The following is a 26,780-nucleotide window of genomic DNA, read 5'->3' as shown; positions in this document are numbered from 1 at the left end:
AATGGACGAAGATGAGAAAGCACAACCTTAGAAGTACTTTAAACTTAATTAGTCTTCAGCACATTGCAATAATAGGCAGCTCCAACTCGAACACATCCTGCAAAGAACTGTGCTGGCATTCCCAGAAAATGAGGAAATTGCTCTGGAATAAGAAGGGACAGTGTTAACTTGGAGCATAAGGACTATTCTAGAATAATCCTCTGTACAACTGATTTCAAACCTAGCCTTTTATGATTTACTTGAAACCCTTTCCAGGTATTTGTCCTTGCTGAAAGTACAGCTCCAAAAGCTCAGGCTGTATATCTTCCATTACCCACATCAGGAATCTAGAAATAAAACACAGGCTTACAATATTGCCTGTATGGTATCAAATGACTTGTCTACATGTGGAACTGTCAAAGCGAAGTTTTGCATCCTGGTTTATAAGCCACCATGATCATATTCCCTGTTTGGAGGGGCTTCAATGCTTTATGCAATTTTTCTCACAGGTTCTGCATCAAGATTTGCAAGGGTGGTTCAAGATAACGAGACAAAGTTTTCTTTAGCTAGAGCTCAGGACTATGAAATTACACTTCATTATTGCTTCAGGTAATGTCACCAAGACTGTCAAGCTCAGCACTGAAGCCTGTAGAGACTAAACTCTGTAAAGAGACAGATTCTTAGCTGAAGCTGGTGGAGGAGAGCACTGTATCAGAAGCAAGGCAAAGTGACATTAATCTTTCAGACCTTCTGACACCAACTAGCATCTTGTACCATTCTTTGGGTCTTCCCTTCTCTAGCGTATATCTGAACCTATACACAGCATACCAAGTGTTTTAGCGAGACTGGCTTTGTCTCCTTAGGGAATTCACGTGCTGCTAAACTCAAAAGATTATCTGTATTTTCTAGACACCATGTGTTGTTTAGGAGTGTGTTTTTTAGTGGCTGCTGCATCAAAATACAGCACCAGCAGCTAACATATAGTTACTAGATAACATAGTAGTTTATGCTGGCATGCTAGGAAAGTAGGATTATCAGATCCTGAAAAAACTTTGATTTGTTGCGTATCCCATAGAAACAGTGTAACATTTTTCTTGGAGAAGGGCCACTCACAAATGAGTCAAGCCAAAAGTCTAGAAAAACAACAAAAAATCCAGACTGCTTCAGGCCCAGATACTAAACCTTCAGTACAGAATGTTTTCTACCTAGGAAGGATTCTCAGTGCTTTCCATTGACTATAGCCAGGCACCACCTCTGTTTTCATGGCATCAAATCATTCATGTCCCTTTAAAAAGCGTTTTTTCCTACAATCTGCCTGTTGTTTGGGTCAGAGAAGCAAAGGCACCCTATCTGTAGTAAGCAAACACTGCATCTCTTCACCTGGGAGTCCCTGTGCATACTTTCCCTCACTGTCATTGCTCCTCAGCTTCCTCATTAGTTCCTATCTTCAGCCCTTTCCCCAGCTCCCCATAGTGCCGGAGTTAGCACCGACCGACACTGTAATGAAAGTCACATCAAGCTAGGCAGAGGCAACACAAAGACAGGCAGGACACAACTGTTTACCCACTCCCTTATTTCACTTTCTGCTTATAATTTTCTGGTCTCCCCTTTCTCTACCCTGGTTGTAAATTCCTCTTCTGTGCTCACCTCTCGCTTTTAAGACCACATGGCTCTGCTTGACACTTCCGCACCCTGTGTCTAGCACACAGGGTAACAGATGACACAGCCTAGTTAGCCCCAGAGAGGGGGAAGAGAAAAGCATTGCCTTGGTATGTTAGTGCTCCATCTCTGATGCCTGGTGAAGAGTAGGCCAAAAATCTAGTTCTTTGCATTGTGGATCCTAGGATGAAGCTGCTTATTTAAGTGTGTTTTGCTGTACAGCTTTGGCCACGTGATGATTTCTGGACAAGTCCTTTCTCAAAGCAAGGAACCCTACAGGGGAAACACGATCACAAAGCACTTGGAGTCTACAGTGGACCCATAGCACGCAGAGGCATACGCGATCTCCAGGCTAGGAAACAGAGTGGACTCTTTTCTATCCGCTGTGCTCTGGAGATGCCCAGAGCTTACACGCAAGAGCAGACTAGCTTTTAACAGCACAAGCAGGCAGCAAGCCTGCCAGGCCAATGCTCCGTCAGTAGTGCAGACACAGCATGGGATGGAGCAGCAAAGCACCCGAAATCACAGGCAACAGTCCTGACTCATGGGGCAGGAGCTTAGCTGAAACAGTCTTTTCAGGACTGGGGACTGGATGAAAGTTATGAGAACTTTTTCAGGCTGGGATGTCGAGCAAGGAAGCATTCAAACTTTCCTGCACCTGGAGGCGCCCGTTTGACATGCTTGGTGGCATTCAGTGGTCATTTTTCGTTCCTACATTCATCACTCAGTGCTGCCCATGGCAGCAGCTTGAGATGCACCTGGCTTACACGCTGTCAAGGGCAAGGCTGAGAAGGGGAAGGAGGATGCTGCAGGGCAAAAGACAACTTCTCCCTGATCTTTCTACCACTGCAGCTCCTATCATGGTAGCATGCTATGCTCTCCCTGCAAACAGGGGGTAGCTCTGCGCTCAGCCCTTGACGGGTCTTAAATGACCCACTGCAGGCAAAGTTAGGCCTCTTTCCCATCAGCTAGGCCAAACTAAGTTGTTTGTTTGTTTTTTTTTTTAAAAGCAATACGAAATAGGGAAGCTGCTGAGGGCACGTGTGCTCATTAACACACACCACAATGAATTAGAATCATGTGGGAAAGTTTTCTACACCATCCAAGGGTTATTTGGCTACAGCACGCAGAGATCAGCTCTTATTTGCATTAACATAAGTTGATTGCTGAAGCTGTAGGTTAGATCACATCACAGTTCTCCCATTAAGTGGTGAGGGCGCAACTTGACTAGGTTCAATTCTCAGCTTGGGCTCCAAAGCATGTAGGAAAGGCATTAGGGAACAACTGATAAAGGGCGATATTTGGATCCTTGGGTGCGGATAAAATAAATTAGGAGCAAAGCTAGATAGCCAAGAGCAAATGACTGGCTCACGTGGTGGGAGGAGCCTTTGAAGTGAGATTGCAAAGAGTCTCTGAAGGTTTGACCCCGTGCGGTTCACATCTGGTTTGTCTACATTAATATGAGATTGCTACAAGTGTTTCCCATCAAGGATCAGATGGTGGGGTCTGGCTGCCAGCCTCAATGCACAATCTCACAGGGCACTTGTACCTCTAGGTTGCTATTCTTCCATCACTAGACAAGAGGCATCTACTGGATCTAAAATTTCTGGCCTGAATATAGGTACAGTTTGTAACAGGACAATACATGCACTACTTCCCTGTATGCAAAAATGATATTTTCTTTGTAAGAGCCAATTATCAATAGCAGGTTCTCATTAGAGTTAAATGGATTCCTTTGCTTCAGTTAGACTAACTCCAGAAGAAGAAATGCTTTTAGCCCAGAAGTTGATTGTGTGCGTTTAAATTAACAAAGGAGTACTTTATTCTCTAGAAGTGTTTTATGTTCACATGTATTTTGTTCTCAAGGACAAGCAAGTCTTTTAACATTTATTGCAAGTTTAAAAAGCAAAACATTCAACCTCTGCAACACCACCCACTCCAGCTCCACACCAAATAAACCCCGCTCCAAGAAATCCTTGTACTAATAAAAGGAAAGCCACAGCAGCTAAAGCACCTGAACTTACCTAGTCATGTTCTTGAGCAGAGACCACTAATTAAAAACAAAATTGATGGTACGGTACTTTTATCACATCAGAAGGATAGATGCATACACAACTGTTCACCAGTTGAGCCTCACCAGCCACAGTTTAGGACTTATTAAAGTCACACACTTACAAGATAACATGGGGGATGCAAGTAATCTGATGTTAGTCTTTGAAAGGGATAGGAGTGAATTAAAGCTTCAGATTTTCCATACATAAAGCATCTTTTCCCAAGGCTTGTATACCACAGCTTTATGAAAGGTAATACCAAAAAACTACAGTTCCAGACTTCAAAATACACAAATGATCCAAACTCCTCTTTTAAACCCATCAATAACAGCAGTACCTCGATTCCTCAAGTGGGCAACCAGCAGGCATTCACAGCCCTGCCCACTCCCATTTCAAGCTCCTGCAACCAGGAAATTATTCCCTAGCAGAAAACAGCAGCAGCAGATTTTGGAGCTCCAAAAAAGATCTGGTATTTTCAGCACACTCATTTTCCAGCTCCATGCAATTACAAAAGCTGACCATAAAGTGATTTTCTTATTTAAGAAAGTCATGGTTCGTTTTTGCCTCTGTTTAAAATCTTATGCAAGATGAAATGTTAAAACTGACAAGCCTGAAATGAAATATCAGAACATTCCTTGACCTTGTCATCACCATCTGCTTTTTACTTTCTTGTGTAATGAAAATATTTTTTTTTAAAATCAGCATATTCCCATGAAACTTGTTGATTTGCATGATTTGGCATTTTTCAGGAGAAAAAAATAGTTAGCTGGAAATTTTTCAAGCAGCTCTCTACACAAGAAATGCAAAGCAGAAAAATTGGCCCAGCTAGTCCAGTTTGAAATCCCTAAAGGCTTCTTCTTTGCTCCTTTAACTCTGGCCAGAAGATAGAGCCTTCACTGAATTCTCTCCTGCGGGATTATAGAATGGAAAATAGTTCTCACTGCTTCTTTGGTTGTTTTACACTATCATAACTGTATATATGTATTACATTACTGGAATTGATGTAAATGTGTAAATGAGGGGAAGACATGAAAATGCCTATTGCATATCCAGGCATGAAATCATTATTCACTTCAGGAAAGACACTATGAAATAATTTTTGTTGCTACAGCAACAGACACTGCACATAGCAAGATTATTTTTTTTAATGCATATACCCAGATAAATATATATAAAAGTCATACTAACACATTTATAAAGGAAACTGCAAATAAATCAGGTGGCTGCAGCAAATGTAGTATTTGAGAGTATGATAGATGAATACCCAGTCAGAAAGCAGTTTGATTTACATTGTTGTATTTACTAGCCACATCCTTCTAGCGTAAATACTCAGACTCTTGGATCTGGCATTTTCCATGGTACCGCATCACCACACAGTTACTGATTTCTGTGCAGGGCTCTTACCTTTGTAGCATGACTCCTCCCCATCTTTCTGACCCTGCATCCCCGTGGTGGCAATTGCGATGTACATCCATGTCCAGCCAAAGCAAAAGCCCACCCTTTTATGGGTGAATCAGGCTCCAGACAAGTGCTACAATGCAGGTCTCCTACCACTTCTTAGCAGAGCGGCACACTCCTTACTCTGCCGTGGGCAGGTAGCTGCTTCTGCTTCAGGCACACAACCCGATACTTCATTCCTTGTCCTTAATAAATAAAAGTTTTGTCTCTTGTTGAGGAAGCAAAGTGGCAGTGGGATTTATTTAGCTTTCCCAGGAGAAACTAGAAAAGTGGAATCGCTAGACAGAGGCCACAGCTCCTCAGCAACCTTGTAGTCCTCTAGGTTCTTTCATCATGCTTCCTACTTCATCCCGAGATACTGAATGACTTCCTAGGACCTGCACCAGACAAATTTCTGAGCAGTTTTACCACTTGCCAGAAAACATCCTCCAAGCTCAGACTAAGCTAAACAGCCCAAGGCTTGCAATTTAAAGGGAGTGCTGCAATCAGCTGACCTCCATCACCTGGTCCCTTATTTCCCTCAGCCACAGACTATTTTCCATCAGGGCTTTGTCCCAGGCTGCTCCCAAATATCCCTGGTGGGGATGGTGACGGAGAAACAGTTGCCCTGGAGCCAGCTAGTGCAAGTGACAGGGCAGATTCAGTGGCAGAGCTTTTAGCACAGGTTCTACAAGCTCCTTAGCAATTCTTTTTACTTGGCAGGTTACTCTGGAGTGAAGCTGATGGAGAGAGAAGATGCCATGCTATAAGCATGCATCAGACTTTGCAGTCCCAGCCCATTGAAACAGATAGGTAGTAAATACCAGCAAAATTGAGTATAGAACAGTTTGGGACAGACTGTTAGCATAACAGATAGTTTCTTTCTGAAAGTGAGCATAATACACCTGAGTGGTCAACCAGAGCCCAGAGTGCATTCCTATGTCCTGTGAAAAACAGCATGCCAAGCAGTTTGAAATGCTGAAATATGGTGCTGAAATACAATCTTAAAGCTGAGATTTAATTTCTCACTCTTGAGGAGAAAAATTATTTATCTAAACGTGTCTTTTCAAAATTACAAACAATGATCTATGGGTAAAAGTTGAATTTTCATTATTTACAGTTACATTTGATACTGGCCTTGCTAATGACATGTTTTTGCCTGCATAACCTATAAGTTACCCCCAAACCCACAGTCTTTCAGCTGCTAATAGCTGAAGGAGACTTTTAAGAGAAAGTTTATCAAATGTTGCTCTTCAACAGAGTAAAGAGGAATCCTTTCTGCTTGTGCAGAAACTCTGTGCAAGTTATCTCAGGACGTGGGCACTATCAGCCTATTAGGCACTATTTCCAATGGGCTGCAGATCTGAGAAGCACATTATATACTGAAAACTTGCCAGTATTCTGCTTCACTTTTTCATAGATCTTCATGGTTTCATCTGTTCTATTTTTCATTTTTGTAGATAGACTTCATTGGCTTGCAGTGTATAGGTAGATACTACTGCAGCACACATGAAAACAAATCTGCTTGAGAGTCTATGTAGAGATGTCGCGTATCATATGGGCCATGGTTTTAAAGAAAAAAAAATAAAAAAAAGAGAGAAAGGAAAAAGAAAGAAAAAGAGAAATGGTGGAACATTTCCAAGATGGAGATGCAGTAGTCTTCCCATCACCAGTTTCCCTTTGTTTTATTAGATTTGATATTTGGCCATACAGCCTTGTACAAAAGTGTAACAAATAGCCTCTACAATTTTTATATCCTATATAATTACACTAGGAATTGTGGTGAACTGAGGCCTTAAAATGCTCCACTGCATATAAGCAAATTTCACCTTTTGAAATGTTGAGGAAGGAGATAACTTATAAACCTCAGAAAGTGTTTCTTCAAAACTAAAGAAATAAAAGTTTTGTATCTAATCTTACAAAACTATTTTCCTGTGTAAGAGATTTTGCTGTTAAAATATATCTCAAACTGTTTCATATAACTTGGTCAGAAAGGGACACAAAAAAATATTTCAACTGTGTTTAGCAAAGGTTTCAGAACATCCTAAAGTAGTCTGGAAGTCTTGCAAGAATACACTTTCTAATACACTCCCTAATGAGATTCATGGGGCACCCTGCTTCTGCTTAAACTGGAGCATAAAGGAGTGGGGGTTGGGGAGAAAGCACAACAAAGTTCCAGCAGGGTTTACTGAGCCTGAAATAGGTTTGGCTTGAGATGGGAATATAGTTTTGTTTCATCTGTATCATCAAGTTAATTTACACATTTTATGAGCAACGTTTGTCCCTGCTATACATTCACTGCGCAGAATAACAGGTATATCATAGGTACCATTTCCCTGGGTATATTGTTACAGTATTTTATTTGAGGGTATCTTGTAAACATTAACACTTTTGACATGGCTTTACATGATTATTACTGAGGAAGAGCTAAACAATGTTTAGCAAAGCAGCTGGTACAGTCAGATGTATATTTCTTTAAAAATAAATCACAGCGTACCACAATACATTTCCTGCTACTGGTATTCAGAAGTGAGCTAGGAAAAAAAAGTAGACACTTATCATCTTTAGCCTTTTAGAATAACTTGATTTTTTTTACATAAATGTCACTCATATTCGTATGAAGGGGTCATCGCTTCTCTCATCTGTTGAATACCTGTTTAAACAAACACTGTTATTCTTTAAAGCTTGTTTCAGCAGGGCTGGGGACTGGAACCATGAAGCTAGCTTGTAAGTGTAAATCTGATTTAAAACTCCAGAAATGCCAAAGCAAAATATATTGCGTTTGAGAAGATTTCAAATCTCTCTTGCTAATTGTCACCTGAAGTTGGAAAGTAAATAATGACTGATACTGGTATAGAAGCTTTGATTCATAGAAATCACTTAACATACAAAAGCCCATTTCAGCAGTTCACAGCTGTAGCTGAGAAAAAACAAATCCAGCTGAATCTGTAGGAAGAGTAAAAAATAATAGCAAAACTAAATTTGACCAGAACAATATGGCTAACAACTCTTTTCTCATGAAAAACAAGTAGTAATATGTGATCTTGTTAAAAGAGAGATCAAGAACTTCTATCATTTCCAGAAGTAAAAAAAAAAAGAAAAAAAAAGGTGTGTTTTAGAAAGCTGATTGATTTGGCTCAGAAAATGTGTGCTAAAGAGGAGAGGATTCAGGATGTTAAAAATTCCAAGTTTAATGAAGGAATGAAAGCTCCGTTACATGGTCAAATGACTTTATTAGCAGCAGAAAACTGTTGAAGAACGATTATTTGGAAGTAACCAGCAAGTCTCAGAGAATCTGCATGGAGTAGTCCTGGGCAAAAAGCATATTCCTGTGGGAACAAAGATACAGTAGAAGTCTCTGATCCTAGCCAACTTACTGTATTTCGTGAGTAGAAAGGACCAGAGAAATGTATAATTTCAGACAGTGATTTGAATTCCACAGGTTGTTGAATGGATGCTGGGGTGCATTGATACTAGAGATGGTGCTACGTGACTGGACTTGGGTTGCTTACAATGATAATTCTTGGATTTATGGGAAATTTGGAATTGCTGTTGCTCAAAAATCAAAAAATCATAGAACTTAGCTAGTAGTATCATAGCGTAGAAGATATTTTCTGGATGTGCAAGGGCATTGCAATATAGTTATTATTATTAAGACAGTATCTTAAATGTGCTTTGTGTTTACTCTTCTAAACTCAAATTAATTTACTGTAGTCCATTATTTTATACACTGTAATTCTATTTCTAAGAATCTGGGAGGTGTGACTTTAATTAAACATGATACTAATTGGTATGGGAAAAACAATAAGGGTAGGTACTTCTGGAAAAGTGTGAACTGTCAGAAGGAAAGATGTGGAATGAGAATGTATCACATAAATTCAAATGTCCCATTTTACTGTTGTCTTTGTGAACCTGGTTTCCTAAGGAATTTTTTTTCCCCCGGTCATACCATGTCGCTCTGTTTCACCATCTGTCTCTTAATTATTTGCTGACCAAACTCCATCCGAATTTGACACATAGATAGTAATCTGAAGCATATTATGTTCCAATAATGCATGTAAAGCCCTACTTGGAGAAATAGTTCGTTGTAAACTCTCTTCTTTAGCCATCTGAGCTTAATCCCGGGACCTACACTTGAAAAAAAACTTGGCCTCCATTAATGTTCCTCCTCGCAGATTTAGTCACTTCCGTAGTTGCAGCAGTTCAGTTCTCAGAACACCAGACCAGATTGTGTTAGGTGTTATCCAAACACAGACCAAGAAGAGCACAAGAACAAAGATTGTTATGAGAGGACTCATAGAGCTGAAGAATGCCTAGAAGATCATTCTAGAGTAAAATACATAGATCTAGACATACAAACATGGAAAACAAAGCACCAGCCTGGAAAAAAAATAGCTCTGCCAGCATCCTGGTCTGGACACTCACGAGACTATTATATTGGGTCCCATGACACTTCACTGGGCTCCTGTGTGGTTAATCTTCTGTCAATCCAAGTTATCTTGTTCCTTCTTCCATGCAGCTCAGTCTGTTGGCTGTAGGAGAAATGGCACATTAAGGAACTTTACCCATGGCCTCATGGACCACTTCTGACCCATCCCTGTTCTGACATACACCTTCCGAGTGCTCTAACCTGACCCTGCACTCACTCTCCATTTTCGTTTGGTGTTCATGATCACATATCCTCTAGGGTTTTGATGTCACATTACTGTGGATTCACATGGTGTATCTATTCTACTGGCTTTACACTCCGCAGCTGCAGACGAACAGGCAGAGGATTTCACTTTTCTGTAGCATAGAACCATACAGCTCAAAACCAGCCACTTTCTCCTTAACCATCATGCCATTCAGTGAGCATTAAAGACCACATGGAAGAGAACAAGAAAGCTATAAATGGGAAGGCAGAAGGAAATACTTATTATTTGTAAGAATGTTTCTGAGCTAAACAGACATCATCCACAAGAATTAGTAGGGCAAGAGGAGGTGTTGCTGGCTATTCCCACATTGATTCATTTTGGTAACACAAGAAGAAATGTTGAAGAGTCCTGCCATAAGGGAGGAGTCTAAATGAAGTTCTTTGTCACTTCTTACATTCCCAAATGAACTGAAGGGAGAATTAGAGGACTTCATTTGAAATTATTTTTGAACGCTGAATTCAATTGCAGCTTAAAAAACTGCTAAAGCAGATGCCTCTGTTGCAGATGACTGTAGTTAATTATTCATAGTCCACGAACTGCAATGAAAGCAGACCTGGAGATGCAAAAGTCATTTTATGCTTGTAAGTCAGATTCAGCAGCACCGAGTAAGCAGGTGCAGCCCCACTAATTTAAGAGAAAGAAGTTCTGCCAGGCCACCAGCAAAATTAGACCGTTGTCTAGCGTGCAGATGGAAGGAGGTTTTGGAAGAAATGGATGTGGTTGATTTGCTTTTGTAGCAGTTCTAATGTAGTGTTAAGCTATATGCCATGTATTTACTACAACTTTTACTTTACTACAGCTGTTCTTCTATCTGGAAATGAATGCTTCCAGGCCATGGTAACAGACGATATACAGACAGTGTGTTTCACTGATTCCCAAAATGCTATAAATGGTAACAGCCTAGGATGCTGAAGTTCTCTGTACCCTGCAAGATGCCATTGCACAATATCAAGCTCCTGAGAATAAATGATAGTCCTTTCTGCAGAATAAATGAAATATTTAGTCTCCAAATCCCTGAAAGGCACATCTGGAGCACAACAGGGATGGGGAGCTCTGCTGTCAGTGTAGTTCTGCATTGGTTCCTAGCGTTGCTGCTGCTCATACCCACAAAGGCCAACCTACCAGGCAGAAACTACTTTTTGTGGCTCATGCTAGCCAGACTAGCCACTGTTTTCTATCATGCCCCCTCCATTAAGGACATTGAAGCTGGGGTTTAGAGGGACAGAAGATTGTTGGCTCACTGCTAGCACAGTTAGGGAAGTTTGTATTTTTCCAGGAAAATGTTTCCCTTTTGGCACGTTTGCCACTCAGAGCAAGTAATTTCACTTACTCCAAAATGCAGCCTTCTTAGGGGAAGAGTGCAGATTCTTTTTCATAGCACAAAGTAGCTATGACTTTTCTGGACAGAAAATGAAGGGCTCCTATAGCCATCCCAGCTTCCAGAGTGGAGGCTGGCAGGATGGAGGTGCCTGAGCATGCCAGAAATAACACGGCTCTTCTCTCCTGTGAGGGTGGCCATCTGTCCTGCTCTCTCCACACCGCCTTGGAACCGCACTGTGATCTTTGGCAACCTCCCGCTTCCAGCCTTCTCATTTGCAAAACGGGGGCTTGCAATGTTTCCTCTACCTCCAAGGCCTGTTACAAAGCTTTAAGATGGAAGATGCTAGAGAGGTCTAAAAATACCATGGCTGTTAAAATTTGGGAGTATTTGAATCGGAAAAGCCAGTGAGAGGCAGATGGGATATATCCAAGATCTAACAAGGCGTGTTCATTTCCAGTTGGACTTTGTGGTATGGGTGGCAATGAATCAATGAGAGGAGACCTTCTATTTCACATGTGCTCTAGAAAGACACTGCATTATCATTTGTAATACAAGTAAGTGTTGGATAATACTACAAATAGGACTCCTTTGTACTTTGGTGCCTCTGGCAATGCTGTTAAGCACATAAATATCGCAGTTCTGCATTGAAAGGTGATTCTGCTTAATAGAGAATTTTGATGGTTCAACATTTGGTGTTGTTCTGACAAGAGACATATTTCAAAATTCTCTATAAAAAGAAAAAGTCATGGGACTAGGACTCTGGAGCAGACATCTTGGCTGTCTTCCCCACGAGCAATGCAATGCCAAGAGCCCTAAGAAACCTAGCCTTTCTGCTGACTGATCTCAAATCTACCTGGGTTGTGAAGGAAAACTGTCAAAAGCAAACCATCTCTTCAAAATGTTTCAGTTTTGACAAATAAACAAATGCTAATGTAAAAAGAGGAAAAAAAACCCCAACCAAACAAAAAACCCCAAAAGCCAACCCTGCTGGAATTTTTCTCAGCAGTGCTAGTAAACATTGAAGTGCAATGGCTCCAGCTAAGCAAACAGGAAAGCATACCCTGGTGTCTAACTGTGCAATCTGGCAGTAGCAAAATAAAGACTAGATTAAAGGTATGTTGGACCACAGCAACCAAGAGAGCTCTGGATCTCTAAAAAACATTATGTAACGAAACACAGAAATATAGTGCCACTTTATGAGCTTAACTCTGTTTTGTCATGCAGATAATCAAGGCTGATTTTGTGACGAAGCCATCCAGAAGAGCATACTGGAACCTGCTCTTGGTCAAAATAAATAAATAATTACTTCAGGGAAAAATACACATCTGTTTCCTCTGATTGGCAAAAACATCACTGGTATTCCAGTGCCTCCCTAATTTACAAAATTAGCCCTTAGGATAATTATGGTTGTCGTCTTTGTAAAGGGCTTTGAGTTTTGCACAGGTACCGCTCTATACATAAAGTACAAAATAGTATTATTTCAGCACGGTTGCTGGGATACCATTATATTGCGCATTATGGGAGTACTCGTGTTAGTGATATTCCTAGGAGGGGGTGTGAAATATCTTTCCCACCCACCCTTCTTATTCAGTGCAATGGTAATTACTGTTCCTGCTTTCCAAACTTTGTAAACATCCCAGCTGGCTGTGAAGGGGACAGCTTTCCTTGGTAGCCACACACTCTTTGCAGGACTGTGAACACAAGCCACAGCTCCTTGACCGTTCTGGAGCCCAGCAGTATAGCTCCTCACACACTCAAAGTTCAGCACATCCCAAGTCACTTGCTGAATTAGGCCCTGTTAATGAATTTAAGCAATGATTTACCTCTCTCTGTGGCTAAAACACTGGTGTGTTGCATCCCATCCCATTCCCTGGGCATTTTGCAAACAATCACCATCGAGGTCTGCAGTGATTATAAGCATTAAGTTTGCTTTAGCTGCCTAATCTATATTTCTCCACTTTCCATTTCGTTATTTGCTTTGGATTAATGTTTGAAGAGCTATGACTCAGTCTACTCGGGCTCCTGCTGCTTGAAATTAAAATAAGAGAGTTCCTCCCTCTACCCCCCCACCCTCCATTTCCTAATATGTTGCTTTCTGAAGCCATACAACACCTTATAAATGTTTCACCAGAAGGGAGCTGCCAGAGTATTCCCATCTGTCACATTAACACAGCCAGATTGGAAGTATTTTTAAAATTTAAGATAGCGTATGGAGAGAGGGAATAAATAAGGGACTGCTTACCTGACTGGCAGAAGTAGAGTTAATGGGAGACCGTGAAGTACTGCCACTTTGGGTTTGAGAATTTGGGCCCACCTGGAAACAAGCTTCAACAGCCTTTATGGACGATGAGCAACTTGGCCCTTGCCATCTTTCTCTGGTTCCTTAGAAAGTGAGCTGTCTTTACTAGAAGTGAAAAGTACACGACCTTTCAATTGCCAGAGTTTCAATAGGAATGCTTGAAAATTGTCTCTGCCTATGTTTTCAGAGAGGGGAAGGATTCTGTGATATCTTAACAGTTAAGTTTTTTCTCCTGTGTCTTACCAAGTATTCGTAACAGTTAACCAATTGTACAGCCTTTCCTTTGAGCCGAACTGCTGCCCCACCAAAATCGCTGAGTTTTAACATTGCTTTGGGCATGGCTTTGGTGGGATTTCAGCGTTAGGCGTTGCTACTCCGTGTGAACCAGTAAGTTCAGATCTCACAAAGAGAGCGCTGAATGTGACCACTCGGGAAAGAGAAGTGAAACAACTAGCTGAGGTGTATGCATGCCTGGAGTAATTAAACTTTTCTGTTGGCAAGGCTGGTTGTTTTGGGCTTTGTGGCTATGCCTGTTTTGCTACACAAAATAGACTGAAAGACCAGTTCTTAGCCCTGAGAGCTGGTGGCACCAAAGAGCTCAGGGCTAACTCCTCTGGATGCAGATTTGTCTTGGGGGGAGCTAGTTAGCACAGCCCAAACCAAAGTCAGGGCAGCGTGATGAATGAACAGCATGAATGACGGGGTCTGCTGCCTGGTCTTGCTTTTTCCTCTGTGTCATTCAGTGTTGTATACTTGTGCTGTGTAGTCTTACCAGTTCACTCAGCCTTGTGGGCTTCTCCCACTCTGGGGCTGCCCTGAGCAGGAGCCCTTGGTGGCTGGCACGCACCTTACGGACTCACAGAGTTGCAATGGATGAATCTACATCATGGTGCATGGTATTCGAGCTATAAACCAGTCAGTAAAAGGTTGTAATTAGCGCAGAAAAAAACATATATTTTTTTCTTAGGATTGCTTTGATTCTGAAATGCAAGCACAGTCAGTACATCTTTGCGTTTTTTTAGCTCCTCTGTGTAGGAGGAGGGCAGAAAAAATGTTGTATTGCAGCTTTCAAGGAACTTGCTTATTCTGTCTCTTTTCCTATTCACAGCACAGAGGATGCTTTTCAGCTTGCGTTTTAGCCTGTGCGTATCTTGCACACCGCTGGCATACAATTCTCACTGGGGCTGAACACATATGCTATTATAAGCCAACCATACTGCAGGCTAATTCGCAAGAACATACATGGACAGAAATGGATGGCTTGAAAGCCTGAATCCTGATTTTATTTCCACCTGTCCTGCAAATGCTTTGTTGCACTGGGATCTTGCTCCATCTGTCAGTTTATCTTCTGCAAAGTATTGATAACCTTACAATAGCAATCTAGATTTTCAAAAGAGCTCAGCCTCCCACTCTGACAGCCAGACTACAAGGAAATCACCTCTGATTTAGACATCAAAATGTAATACTCATATGTAGAAAAGAAGTTTAGCACACTGGATCCTCAGTTTCTTATGCAATCTGGGCAGCAGGCGCTGCTGTGAGGGTTGTTGGGAACTTTGGAAAATTCTCTCCTTCTTTAAGAACCTGAATGAGAACCCAGCTTTTCTGAAAATCTGGCTCCAATTTAGGTGTTGAGCACTCAAAAATTTGAGTCTGAGCTCTCTGGAAAATCTGGCATCAAACAAAGTAGTGCTGTGAGAATAAATTAATTAATGTGAGATCCTGGGGTAACAGTGATGACAGGACTAGTAAACTTTGTAAAAAAGTGAGGAATAGCTTCATGTGTTGAAATTTCAGGGAAAATACCTAGTAGCCAAGAAATGACGACCTACTGTGGGTCTGCCACAACACAAGGAGAACCACGGTAGGTTCTTCTGTAGCTAAATTCTGCCATCGGTAGAGTGGGTACTGTTGCCAGTGACAGATGTGATACTATTGGCATCCAACTTTAGAAGTTTTAAAATATTAAAATACAGGCTTTTAGTGAAGTGGAGAAACACATAGTAAATCTTTAATCCTGACTTCTTAAGCAAGAAACACAAAAAGCATTTGAAAGCTGTTGGTCTGTTGCTATTAGTTTCACCAGAGTATTTGTTGTCAGGTGGACTTAGATTTTCCAGACGACACTAATATCCCTGCAGGAAATGGGAGGGAGATGAGGCAATGTCTTTGAAACTGCTGAAAGACTAGTTTTGTAAAAGAATTACACATATACGATAATAGTGTGCTTTTCTTTTTAACAGTTACTGTATATAAAAGGAAAAAAAAAAAAGCAGAAAAATGCATCTGGGAGTTGCCTGTTGCTTGTTCTGCGTGTTCACTGGTGTAATGCCTGTCAAGGGTCTTCACTCACCCTCACAGAAACAGGCATATGACTCTGCTTTGGGGGAGGTTTTTCTAATGAGAAATAGGAAGGGTCTTACTTCTAACATAGTTCTTTTATTCCCTAATAGTCCCTTAAACACAGCTGAAGAATAAGGCTAGATCTATGACATCCTCACTGTGGGGGGTAGTCACATCTTCAGCAGAAGCTGAGAGCTCTGTAGCTGAAGGCTAGCAATATTTATGTCAAGCTTCATGTTCCAAGGACCATCTATCTCTTTGGTTTTTAGTGAGCTAAGCAGCCACAGTCTAACAAATACACAATTCTAATGAGTTCAGCAGAGTTACTCTATTTCATATCAGCAGAGAGACTGGTCAAGTAAATAACCCTTTTGCAGATACACTAGTTATATACATGGAGCATAGCACTCCAAGGGCAGAGGAAACCAGCAGGTTTGGCATTTTTGCCTTTTCTTAGCTATCTTGCATCTTTTCTCAATATTTCTTTTATAAGCTTAAGCTTTCTGTTTTGCCCTTGTGGTATGTAACTCTCACGCCTGCTTCTGCTGATTTTTTTTTTTTTTTTTTTTAAAGAAAAGGAAAAAAGAAGTATTGGGAAAATAGAATGATTTCTGGAATGTGTCAGCAACAAGTAGAATCTCTTGGGATCACCTTTGACATACAGGAACAATAAGTTTGAGAGAGGAAATTGGTTTTCCCATGGCTGATGGTTTTCCTGGATTGGCTTACCCCACTCCCACAGTGTTGAAGCTATTGAATGCTCAATTAGTATTCCCTAAAGTGTCAAAAAGACTTGAACCAGCTCCACAAATTCTTGCTGCAGTTCATGTATCATTTTTCAGGCTTTGAGAAAAGGGTCTACTGTTTCACTGTGTGCAGCAAACAAATTGCCCCCTTCTCAACCCTGTGCCATTTTGCTTTTTTTACTTGGTTCAAGGGCACCTGCAAAAATAAACAAATGGCAAGTTATTGCCTCCAGAATGTGTGGAGTACCTTAGCTAACTAGTTTAATAAATAGCTAGGCAGATGGATATATTGACTATAGTATCTTGAAGTATTTTGGGTTGGTTTTGTTTTGCTTTGGGCAGTTGCTATATTACGCTGTATGATTCTGACAATGGTAATGGATTCCCAAAGCGCAGATGGCAGGGCCCCTTTTGAGCTATGGGCCAAAAATCATGCTGCCAAGCCCAAGGACTCAAAAATCATGACCTAGATTTCACCCCAAATAATGGGATTTCTTCACAAGCTGGTGGAACTGGGTTTGTAAATTAAAAATAAAAAGAAAAGGGGGGGTGGATTGCTTATATTTCATATTTATATTTTTGAGTCTTTGTAATGTGTTTGGCTACATTTTAATCTCACCTTTATAACCAAGAGTCATAAATTTCTTGCTTAGTAATAAAAATGGAGATCATAGTGTGACTCCAAGAGCCAAAGCTCCAAGAAAAACACTGATTTTCACTAGAAATTATAAAATGGAAGAAGTTAGAGATTAACTTTTCAGTTGCAAGAGGTTTCCAAAGACAACCCATTCTGGTTCATCTCAGTGCAAATTCCAAGGAAGTCCATGTCAGCTTGAATCACTAAGGTACTCGTGTAATAGTCTCTCCAAGTCTTATTTGCATTAACTTCATTAGATTTGCTTACCATAACCATTCTTGACCCAGTCTTTGCTAGTTCTGATGGCTTCCTTTGTGTTGGCCAGGCTTATGTTTGTGGTCAGAAGCAGCAGACAGAAAAAAACAAAGAAAAAAAAAAAACAAAAACCCAAACAAACAAACCATAGCTAAACTGGGTTCTGGACAGGACTGAGTGCATCACTCATCGAGGTGCTCAGAAGAATGAAAAAGCAGAAGTTATTTGAACTTTAAACCTTAAATCACAATTGGATTTTAATCTGAAATAGCAAAGAAATTTCTAACAGCTTGCTATTTTATTGTGAAACAAGTGAGCTTTAGTACTTTGGTGCTTTGCAGTGAGATCAAGGACTGTTTTTCAATGATTGAGAAGCTTAGCCTTCAGTAAGTCATAACGAACAGCTCTTCCCAGTTCAGCCAGAAACCAGTTACAAGAAAACTGCATTCAAAGGGAAGTGTCAAATAGGATCTGCCTGGAAAATTATTCAGGAAAAGAACTGAACAGAGAAGAGTGGCAGTGGCAGAAAGACAGTGGGTCAATTTGCAGATATTCTTTGTTAGCCCTGACCTCTGACAAGCACACTGCAGTTTATTAATTGATAATCTTGATGATGGGATGGATAACATGCTTGTGATACTAAGCTGGGATGCACAAGAAGTGTGTCAGAGAACAGAATAAGAATTCAAAATGGTCCTGGCAAATTGGAGAAGTAGTGTAAGATGACCATTCTTTCTAAAGACCACTTCTCTATGTTGTACTACAACCTTTTTCTAAATAGAAGTGGTAAGTGTGCCACAGAGATTGAAGAAATTAGTGATGTGAACACAGTCTGGGGGATGTCTGGCTGGATATCACTTTATCCAGCAGGGATTTGAGGGTTATAATGAATCTGAAGCTATGATCATGAGCCAATCAACCTGAGGCACATAGGGAAAATACTGTACTGGTATGTTTAAACCAGAGTATCATCTGTAATAATCACTCCACTCTACTTTGAGCTGCTTAAGACCAAGAGAGTAGTGAGTAGCATTCTTCAATATGTAAAGTATAGTTGTGGGTACCACAAAAGCAATGGCCTTAAATTTGCAGTAAGGAGGGTTCAGTCTGACTTTAAGGAGAAACATCTAACAGCAAGGATGGTGGACCCCTGAAACAGATTGCTGTGGGAAAGTTGAAGAATCACAGAAGGCTTTTACCCACAAGATAAACATCCATCAGGAATAGATATAGTTGAACTTTCATAGGGTGGATTTGGTGACTTCAGGGTCCTTAATTTCAATGATTTGTTAGTAAAGCCTAGACAAAAGAGGAAGAGCTCAATACAATATCATCACCATTTCTTTAACACTGGGAAAAAATGAGCACAAGAGACAGCGCCTCAATTTTGGTACTGATTCTGATGCTGGCAACAGCAGTCATTCAGTGCGTAAGGCAGCTTGGAGCAGAAGCAGTACAAAGGCTGGTGGGGAAGTGAGATGAAGATGTTGACCCAAGCTGCAGGGTGTGTTGCAGCTTCAGAGTCACTTGCTGCCACAGGATGCTCAATAAAGAGCTAATGGTAGCACCTGCTGATGGTGCAGCTTGGGCCGTATAAGGCCATATAAATAAAAGCATTCATAGCTCAAATCCTTCAGGCTTTACAGCACATGCAAGAATGCAGCTGTCTGGCCCAGATAATTTATGAAAGCCCCTTCATGCCTCACCTTCCCTTTACTTATCCCTGAATGACATAAAGGACTGCTGGAGAGAAGTACCTTGTCCATGTTTGAGCTTCTGGCAGGATTCTTATTTGACATCTGTGAGAGAAATCTAATGCCCCACCTGCCTTGCTTCCTCCTGGAGCCTGCTGTAAAAGCTAAAATGGCTACCTAGAGCTTCAGCCCTTACATACTGCAGACCTTATCCTAGCTTGGCTCCTTATAAAATGTTATGCATGGAAGAAAATATTTTAAATATACACTTGAGCAAGCCAAGAGAAAGAGATAATGAAAGCCAAAAATAAATCATTTTGAGGCACAGAGCGTGTACAACCCCTGAAACTCTATTTTTGTTTTAGCTTTGAGCATTCTGTTTAAGAGTGCAAGAAAGTTCTGGGAGAGTGGGAGAGTGAGTGCTTTGACATACACATAAAGACTTTTTCGTTAGCAGAAAAAGTATTACTGGGTTTGCTACTACTTTACTACATTGACCTTGGCACATACACTGTTTCCCAAAGTAATATCTTTCCTCTGAAATGTTCCCATGTCTTATTTCCATTTTGAAACTATGTAATCAATAAATAAAATATTACATAGGCTCCTAAACAGAAATAGGCATCAAGTCAAATAATAGGAATGGGTGAATAAAGTGGGGGCAAAAAAGGGAAGATTGAGATTAAGGTTGCATAGAAACTTCTATTTGAAATCATGTTCGTAGCATTTTCTTAACTTCAAGCTATGAAACCCAGGACAGACAGATTGTTGGTCACCTGTGCTGCCTTTTGTGTTTTCATTGCCTTCCTATGGGCTTATTTTCCTGGGATAAACTCTGTTTATTCAGCTAGCAGAGACAGAGAGTCTAGCAAGGAGAAAAGAAACGCCAACTATTTGCACAAGGCATGGAGGGAGAGAGTCTCTATATACCTGTATTTAGGGTGCTGTTTAGAAGGAGCCCTCTGTAGAGCTGTGCCATGGAGAAAGGTTGGTCCTTCCTGGCATTGCGGTCTCAATCCAGCTGTGGGGTGAGCTTCCAAGTCCAGATACTGGGGGAACTCAAGTTTGTCACCGTGTACAATAACCACATTTCCAGTGTGTATCCCCTCCATCACATCTCCACCCAGATAGCCCCTGTTCAGTTTGGCTAAGCAACTAGAAAAAAAGAGCATCTGAAATTATCAAGTATGCAACAGATTATTTCTAGTCTTACATCAATGAAATTATGTTTCCATAAATAAGTCCCTAATAAGCCTGTATTATTATATTAAGACATAACAATAATCTAACTAAATATAAATTAAGTGCAAATTTGGGGACTATAATTGAAGGGATTACCCAAAATATTTAGCTGAATCATCATCAATTACTACCTCTGTTTCCTCCTAACAGCTGCAGTATCATCTGTGCAGACTTTAAACAACATGCCATTAAGGGTCCTTGAGCACATGCTTACCTTCAAACCTCTCAGCAGATCCACCACTTCAACCTTAGTGTTAGACACGTGTGCAAAGATGCTGCTGACTTGCAGACACAACCCTAAGTAGGCATCCAACACATTCACTTGCCATCAACAGTCTGAAGACAAAACAGCACCAGATTTTTTCTCTTCAAGATGCATTTAGTGCTAGTGGCAGCAATGTGCTACCCAGAGCGTACACCCGGTGCGAGAGCTTTTGCAGCCAGCTGCCATGCACAGCTACAGCTAACACGTGTCCGTGGAGGAAGGTCCCTCTTCACAGCTTGTTCCCTGCCCTGGAAACCCTGGCCTGCCTCCCATGCTCAGTGTTTTGTGCTCACCACAGGGCGTTTGGTCAGTGGCGGTGTGGAAGCATGCTGGAGAGGCGGCGGGGCTGCCTGGCTGAGTCAGAGCCTGAGGCTGCAGGAGATCGCTACAGAGAACGGCAGCTAAGCTCATCTCGAGCAGGAGGGCTGCAGTGGGATTTCAGTTTGTGTGTTGATTGCTGTTGGTTTTGTGGCCAGCTCATGCTGGCCAAGTGTACAAGTTGCCAGGGGTCCCCATGGGCTGTTCTGGCAGCTTCGAACCCACGGTACGTGGAGGTGCGTTGCCCATGCCCTCTTCCTTCTACATCATAGACCATTTGCTGGGGAACTTTCCAGAGCTGTTTAGGCTGAGTTCAGCCCTGGCTAGCCTAGACTATAGCTAGCCTAAAAGGGAAAAAACCCTTGAAATATAGATACAAGGAATTTCCAGCCTGTTTCTAATGTCTCCCTGGAACTTACTCCACAGAAGCCACCGAGAAGCAGCCAGACAGCAGAGACTCATGTTTTCCACACACTGCGGAGGTACAGGGATTTAACTTTCTGGTGAAAAGTTTTGTGTCCCATTACCAGTGCCCCAGCTTTTGTACACTGATGACAGAAGGACTACCTGGTGTTGAGGGCTTGTGTTCCCACACAAAATTTTAAACCTGAAATGTTAACTTAATTTTATTTTTCCTTTAGGACTTTATTGTTTCAGGACTCTTGGTATAATTTATGCCCTGTTATTTGACTCTGTTACACAAGATGCCAAGATTTATGTTAATAGAGGAAAATGCATTTTAAATGTCTCCTAATATATTTCCCTTGAAATACATGAAGATTACAGCTGCTGCAATAAACTCATAATCTCTGACTGCTAGAATGGAAATGTTTGACATTAACAGGCTGCTTTTAGAAATGAAGTATCTGCAGTGAGGACATGGAGAACTTTTAACTGACATCCAATTGTGACTGCATTTGAACTTTGCATGCTATTTGAGATTCGGAGAGGAGGGGGAGAAGTTAACTTTTTACACATACCTCAACACTTCTTGATGTCAAACAGAAACAGAGGCAGTAGAATTCCACAGGAGAGACTGCTTCCATGGCAATTTGGAGTTGACAGGAACCAAGGAGCATGTGAAAACTTGTGAGAAAGTCTGATCCCTCCTTTTTTTCCAGTCTCAATGATTTCCATGGAAATTGAATGCTAGGGAATAAGTACAGAGACTTATATCTCAACTGCAGCCAAACTTCAAAAATTTGGAATGGTGTGGGACAGCTTTGAGAATAGTTGAGTTTGAATTAGCACAGGGTTCCTGATGTGCCCTGATTAAATATGTAACTGTGAGACCTCGAAAGTGGACAACCATCCTGCAGCCTTTCCTGCATATAATTCCATTACTTCCAGAACATAGAGGCAGGCTTTTCATGTTACTTTGAAGTAGCAACTGATGTAGAGATGAAAAGAGGTGGTCTCTGATCAGATTGCCTATTCTTCCACAGCAGTTTTGTGCCACTAAGATTTTGCTAGCTTATCTCACTGTAAACCTGGTGTAGTAGAGCAGAGATTACGTCTGGGTTTAGAAAAGCTGGGCAAGTTTGAAATTAAAGCATTACAGTAGAGCTGTAGTTTATACTACCGTCAGCAATCTTTAGTGCTTAAATAAGATGAAGACCATTTTTGTACACATGACACTCCCACTAAACTCTGCTGGCATTGAAAGGGCAATGACTAATTGCTCAAAATAAAATATGATTGCCTGTTCTGAATTCCTTTTTCTAAGAATCTAGATCCCTTTGATATTCATAGGGTTATTTAAATCCTCCTTTGAAAAATGAATGTAGGAGTGTGGGTCTAAGCATGACAAAGACCTTAGACCTCTAAGTTTGAGTTAGGGAAGCCTTGTCATAACAGGCATTTGTCTGCCAGGAAGGTTTTTGTTTACATTCTAGGCATTAATTGCACAATGTATTGCAGAACAAAATGGTACATTTCCCTTCTCCTGGAATACCTCACCAGAAGGAAATCAAGCTCAAAATGGTTATACAACCTGAAGGAGGACAACTATTTTCGTACTTTTCAAAAGATCATGCACAAATACAGTGCTCCCTGTGTCAAGAGAAACAAAGAACAACAAAAAAGCCCCAAACCCTAGCCTGCTTTAACAACATCAATGATGGTTTTTTTTATAAAGAGGTCATTTTAGTGTTTAGTTTATGAATATATTCCAGGCCTGCTACACCAATACCAAAATACACATCATAGACCAATCCAGTTAAAAGAAAATCATATGTTCTTATCGCCTCCTCACTTTTTCCATACACTTAGAATAACAACAATAGGCAGCTTCTATTTGAGGTAAGGTCAAAGTAGTTTCAAAAAAATCAATAAAATTAATCTGCTGTTATCTGTGTAACAGAAAGCAGATCAAATAAGTGTTTGATCAAATAAGTGTTAAATGAGCACTCTTAAAATAGGAAGTAACAGATTCTAGGCACGTGTATCATCAGTTCAAGTTAGATTTTGCCTCTTGAAGCATCCCAGCACAATGAGGAAACAGGTTTGGAAAGGAATTGCTCCGTCAGTGAGGAGTACAGGATCTACTGTACTGTTTATATTATCTTTCTTATATGTTTTCTTTTGTTCATAAGTAACAATTTTTTTTGTTTTTTTAACGCAAATTCCTTTTCCTGTTTGCTTTGGGTATTTTGTGTGCTTTATTGTATAAAATCTAGAATTATTCTTTCTATTAAAACTCCCTTTCTAGTCATTATGCATTATTACCATTATTTTATTTATGTTATAAAAGGCTCAGAACTGGTTCTTTGCTGTATAAAAATATGAAAGGAACCACAGCCCCATCCCTAAAAAGCTCAGGAGAAAAATACTAATATGTTTGGGTTCATCCGATTTCAGCAAACTAAATTTAGCTTTTAATATCTTTTAGAGAGAAATCACAACATTATGGGGAAAAATTACTTATTTGAGACAAAACTAGTACTCAATAGAATCTTAGTTGAAGGATTTATCTGACTTGGTAGGACTTCTGAAATGTCATGTTTTGCACTTTGAAGGGATAAACTGAAAGACATTTTGCTATTCCAGTAATGCCGGGAATTATAATTCTGTGCTCACGAGCCTAAAAAAAGCCCACAGAGTAAAGCATCTATTAGCACCATTTAGCCAGTACAGCTTGAAAGCACAGATCACAATGTTAATCAGCTCAACAAATCTGCTACATTATTAACCATCACCAAAGACCTTTTAATAATAGTAATGCTAAACAAAGAAGATGCAGATAACAGGATACTTGTATGAGATTTAAAATTATACTGTCTTCTTGGGGCTGTATTTTACTGTGTTTTTCTTAAAGAAACATGGGAACTGTATATTGAAGTGTCATTTGGAAGGTTATTAGATTAAGTGGAATAAAGTCAAAATTAAAAAAACATACGATCATACTTGTTCATGTCCTAGTCTTGACTGCAGTGGGCGTTGAGAGCTAATTCTCTTAGATGAAGCACAGCATGCTGAAAAACTGAAGTTTTACTATATAATTTTCTTTCATTATATGAGCATGGTTATATACAGGAATATTTCTTAAAAATTATAGTTAATCATAAGTCAATTTATAGGTGAAGAATGGTTTTGACGACAAATTTACGACCAGCTGCAGTTCATAACCATAAGAAATTCTTAGGTGGGAAGTAAAGACTTTTGCTTTTACTAACATATTCACTACTGTAGCAATAAATGTGTTAAGGCCATTTTTCTCAGGTGGAGCTTTACAGAATCAGATCCAAAACTTAACTGCACAGTGTCCACCTTCACCAGTCAATGAGGCAGATCTCCTATATACAGCAACGTCATTCATGACCAAGGCTCTGCTTTCCATCCTCCATTCAGTACATCAAATGTACAAAAGAGGTCTTGAAAAAATAATACATGATCATGTTGCATAATAGACACAAAATAATTAAAGTAAGATATTATAGACAACTCAAATGCTAAATACTTTGAAGCCTGATTTTTTTACAAGCTTAGCAAGTATATTAATAAATAAAAAACCCCAGGTGACTACGACATCTCATATTAAAAATGGATGTCCCATTAATTTCTTGCAGATAACATACTTAAAAAGTAGGTTATATTTCATGTAAATAAAGCTGTTATATGTAAATGGTGGAGTGGAGGTAAAGGCACATAGAATTGGAAGATAGTTTGGTTGGTGACTGAGTCTAATCCTTCATGTCATGAGTCCTGTCCTCTATCAGGTATTTGCTTTCTCTATCAATAGTGTATTAAAAAACCTACCTTACTGAAGTTGTTTTCTGTTTATAGATTAACAAATATGTATGGTATTTGAAGAAGACATTACAGATCAATAGCAGATTGCTTTGATAGAGTGGCAATAAAAAAGATTAGGAACGTGGAAAACATCAGGAAGTGCAAAGATGCTTTAGTCAAAGATTATTCCCTGGTTTAAGTTAAAAAAGAGGAAGATAGCCTCAACTCTTCCCATGTGTTTTTCATAGCACTTTTAAAGTGTAATAGTGTTAAAAAACCTTAGGTTTGATTTAATTACGAGTATTGTCCTACCTTGGATACCTGTGAGTTGTCTGATGGACACTGAATCAAGCTGCCTTTGCAGGTATGTATTCTGTCTTTGACTCAGTCATATTCAATATGCAGCCTCATGCTTGTGGATTTTAAGGGGTGCTTTGCTTGAAAAAGAACTGAGGAAAGAATGTGAGGATATGGCCATCATGCATATGTCAGGTATTCACAAAGTGAAGTTAACGTAACACATTTATCTTCACAAGTTTGACAAGTAGATAAGCTAAAGGTGGTGTGACATTCACCCATAACTGAATGACTAAAATGCCCACTCTAACCTTAATTTACTCTAATTTATTAGCTCTTCTACCTGTAATTCAAGAAAATGGCTCTGCTTTCAAAAATGACAACAGAAAACCAGGAGAATGATACCCACGCACCTGATTTTTAGACTGTCTAAGCTGCTCTTCTGATAACCTGCAAGGCAAAGTCATGAACCTGCTATTTCACAGTAGCGCCGGATGATGTGAACTGCAATTAATGCTGTCAGAAGAAGCAGACAGTTTTGCTCATAGGCTGCCACTTAGTCATGTAGCTTTTGCAGCTGCACAGTAAATAGCTCTAAAGCACCCTTTTGGAGGTTAATTGTCCACCATAATAATTATTCAGACATCACATTATGTACACAGTCCTTGATGCACCTAAGTATATGCCTCATGCATACTGCACATACATATTCACACACAGCATCCACAGCCCAGATTCAGATAGGTCGATTTAATTATAGATGCAAAACATTCTCTATCCAAAATGCAGTTGTTTGAGGGGGGACTCACAATTGCACCATTTTTTTCACCCAGATAAAATTGCTGTCCCTGACCTTGATACATTAAACTCCTAGATTGCAGTTTCCAGTTCAGTATGCTAAATCCTAGTAGAAAGCATAGGTTTAAAAGGAAAGCATAGGTAAAAATGAGGTATTGCTGGCAGTTAATGACAAACTGCACTGACCAGGGTGTTTTAGGTAATTCAGTAACAATGTTCCCACTCCTTTACCAAGCTAGTACTACATAACGGGATATATCTGTATCATTTCATGCAGGTAATGATATAAACATATGTATGTGGTTTAGTAAGATGGCTATGAAAATGCAGCACTTTGCCTAGTGATTGCTGTTGTCTGGCATTTCATTTCTGTTTACTTTTATTTTTATTATTTATTTTTTATTTTATTAACGTAAGTGCTTGAGGAGATGAGCATGGTACTTTGCAGATCCCTTCAGTTAGGAGTGACAGGAGGGCATGCTGATGCAGTGGGAACGGGATGTAGCAGGGAAGAG

General features: G+C 40.2%; 1 protein-coding gene and 1 long non-coding RNA gene across 4 annotated transcripts in view; one reads left to right on the top strand and one right to left on the bottom strand.

Annotated features, from left to right (window-relative positions):
• RERG (RAS like estrogen regulated growth inhibitor) overlaps positions 1–26,780 on the top strand; it is a 106,927-nt gene that overhangs the window by 27,134 nt on the left and 53,013 nt on the right. The gene's annotated exons all lie outside the window — the stretch shown is intronic.
• On the bottom strand, positions 5,984–20,786 carry LOC130150525 (uncharacterized). The gene is made up of 3 exons (XR_008822246.1): positions 20,572–20,786; positions 20,046–20,270; positions 5,984–9,658 (listed from the first exon to the last, which is right to left on the bottom strand). It is a non-coding gene; the product is annotated as an uncharacterized LOC130150525 (long non-coding RNA).

The sequence above is a fragment of the Falco biarmicus genome, chromosome 5 (genome assembly GCF_023638135.1).
Source record: "Falco biarmicus isolate bFalBia1 chromosome 5, bFalBia1.pri, whole genome shotgun sequence".
NCBI lineage: Eukaryota > Metazoa > Chordata > Aves > Falconiformes > Falconidae > Falco > Falco biarmicus.
Note: the sequence above shows the minus strand (reverse complement) of the source record. Positions and strands in the feature narration are given on the sequence as shown.